Below are 3,459 nucleotides of genomic sequence, written 5' to 3' on the forward strand. Positions count from 1 at the left end.
GGTTGTGTACAGCACTGAGATTGTATTTGTAGGATTAAACAAATAGTTTTGCCTTAATAGTTTGCATAAAATGGTTTTGCTTTAATCTCTTACTGGTGACGAGCAACGATTTTTTTGCCGAGATGGATCGTTTGCATGTACGTTCGTTTGCACATATACATGCATGAGGTCAACACATATCTTTTTTAATTCCATAAATACCCCTCTTCATTGTAAATGACAAAAAATGTGATGGATTTTATCTTCTAGTTTTATATATTGTATGTTATGACATGATAGACTCGTGCAATCCCAAGGGGTTAGCGCAGTTGGCTTGAAGGGAACATGGTACTCCGCCTCATGAAGTGAAGTCCGACGATCAAACCATCACGTTACACCTAACTTTTTGAACCCACCACAAGAGAGTTTTCATCTTGGACTGACCCCACACAGATGGAATCTACCATAAGTTTTCCTTGGGTGGATCAGTCCCCTCCAACCTTTTTCCAACCAGAGACATGCAAGGAGACTGTGTGCACACCACCTAGGGTTGTGTGCCCCAGCCCCCAGGCGTTGGGATGCATGAATGTGAGAGGTTGGAGCCTTGAAGAGTCCAAATCCCATTTGGTAATGCCATTTCTATATTTTTTTTCTTGGGACGTGCCTCTTAACATTGGCACACAGCGAGAGAGAGAGAAGCGTTTGTTGGAGCCTTGGAATTATAAAGAGGAAGAGACCCACAGCCATGAACCATGAAACCAGAGCGGCAATGGATGAGAGCACGTGGTGTTCTTCATCGTGAGGAATTTGGCAAGGCTGTTAATTCTTGTTCGTCAAAGTAGTACAAGTAGTAGTAGTAGTAGTAGTAGATACAGGGAATTGATTCCTCGTGGGCTTCAAGTAGCCAAAGAAGATTTTTCTGAAAACGAAGTAGGAAGAAGAAGAAGAAGCCTTTCTCACCTCAGATTCAAAGGCTACGCAAGTCTTAATGCCTGCAAATTGGTTAGAGTGAGAGTGAAAGGGCCATCACCACCAATTCATCATAGGGTTTTGATCTTCCGCTTGGTTCTACATCTTCTAAGAAGAATGCTTCTCATCGCTGGAATTCTTCTCTGTTTTTTCCTCAACTTAATTTGATTTCTTCCTTCCTGCAAATATTCAAGAATCGCTGCTATTATTGCATATATTTCATTCAGCTATTCTACAATTCCAACTTCAATTATTCAAATCCGGGTTTTTAAAACTCATAATAGGTAACCGAATCACAATTCCCCTGTTTTTTACTGAGTTAGATCCAAAAAAAAAATGGGGCAATTCCGATTCAGAGATTTTTGAAACCCTGGTTGAAATAGGAATAAACCGTTGTCATCTTAAATTCTCATTCCTCCGAATGTCCACAAATCCTCTGGCAGTCTGGCATATGTTTGTGAGTAGTCAAAGTAAAAGAGAGTGATTGGCTATATCAAGCAGAACCCCGGGTTGGATTGGATCTAAGTCGTCTGGAATCGGTCCTTTTATCTGTAATTTCACCGATTCTAGGGTTTTGGGAATTGATCACTGCATCGAATTGTCATGAATCCAATTAATTAAGCACCCAATTAGTGAACCATTGGGATGCATACCCAGGGTTCTTCCAGCTCTTGGATCACTAATTGGACGATCAATTAATTGGAGAGATGCATAGTTTTAGGTCGATTTTTGCTAAGGTCATGAAAACTTCATGCACACCACTTATAACATCTTTTGGTTTTTTTGGGTAGAACACATATAACATCAATACAAACGAGGTTTTGACTATCACAAATCTTATCCCATGTGTGGAGATGCAAGGAAGAGGAATAAAATTATTAAAAATTATTTTTCCTACAAGCAATTGGCACTCCTCGTAACTAATGACCACTTACATAAATATGAGAGAGCTTTAGTATAATTTACAGGAGGATGATTGCTACAATGATATAATGCAATTTCTCATTAGCAATTTCTCATCAATGTAAGGGTGGGTGATCGAATCGTCCAGCATCATTTAATAAGGAGAGAGAGAATGTTGGGTCTATAGGTGTGATCTGAGAGGGTGTATATAAAAATCTGCACACTAATGTGCCCAATTAACGCTTCACCCTCTAATCCATTTATTTTGACATAAAGTTTATCGGCTAGTCTATTTTACAACACGAATCTAGTTGTAACCTAGGAATCCCATATGAGTATTTTCATTTTAAGGGGTCGTGGTGGGGGTGCAAGAGATATTTCTCATATGTTGAATCCAAAGATGGAGAAAGATAATCGAATTCAATACCTAAAGTTTAAAAGAAAAATATTGGTGTAATCAACTCACTATCGATTTACATATGTACTTGAAAAATATGTAAAAAAAAAATTAACTTTTGAAAATGACTTTATGCTAAGTCATTTTCAAATTATTTACAGAGACTTTTAAGAACTTTGGGAATACGATAAAAGACATTTGGAAGAATATTACAACTTCATAGTTCACCACTTTTGTTACAAGAAGTAAGTCAACTTGTACTGGTCTTTTGGCTAAGGTAGTTTGCTACATGAGACCACTCAGTGGTGGACTGGAATCTTCAAGCAGAGGGACACCAGTACAGAGAAGGTAGAGGCCAATCTTGAACGCTATGATACGATCACAAAACATGATGTTACCAAAAAACCCTTGTTTTTAACTTTATCCCTTGATCCATAAATGGGATGCAATTAATTATCAGCTATAATAAACCCTCTGTGATTATTAAACAACCCCCATAACCTCGGTTTTGGCCAATACCAATCCGGATTGGTCAGGGATCAGGGATCGATCTCAGCCGATACCGATCCAATACGATCAATACGAGACCGATACTTGAAACCATGCCCATAAATCACCCCACCCCCCCCCCCCAAAAAAAAAAAAAAAAAAAGAAACGAAATCGCATCTATCCAAAAAACAGGAATTTGATAAGCTGTAACTTGACTTGATGATTAGCAGTTCAACTGGCAAATTAGATTCTCACTGAAGCAACTAATTCCCATATCTTAATAAAAATCAAACTCCACAACTTTGGGAGATGATCTCAATTCCTATCAGACAAGGGCATTGAAGCACTTACCTGGATTCAATTACAATGATGCAAGTAAATCTATGCCCAATATAAATCACCACAATTGCTGGCTTTATTTTCCCTCATGATCCAAATTGAATAATAGAAATAATAAAATAATAAAACATTGCACAGTTTAAGATGGTAGTCGTTTCAGTATGTTAAGGATACATATGTATCAACGATTGAAAATTAATTGATACTATATATTGTATTCTTGTCATATCTGATATATGAAAGCAAACAGACGCCTCCTGTATTACATTCATTTTGGCACAGGATTCAATGACATAGATCTTAATTAAATACAAATAAATAACTCAAATGCTTCTATTGTTGGATCCATAATTAAGCCTATGGATCCTTGGGATTGGTGGAT

Source organism: Macadamia integrifolia, unplaced genomic scaffold (genome assembly GCF_013358625.1).
Source record: "Macadamia integrifolia cultivar HAES 741 unplaced genomic scaffold, SCU_Mint_v3 scaffold_7A, whole genome shotgun sequence".
Lineage (NCBI taxonomy): Eukaryota > Viridiplantae > Streptophyta > Magnoliopsida > Proteales > Proteaceae > Macadamia > Macadamia integrifolia.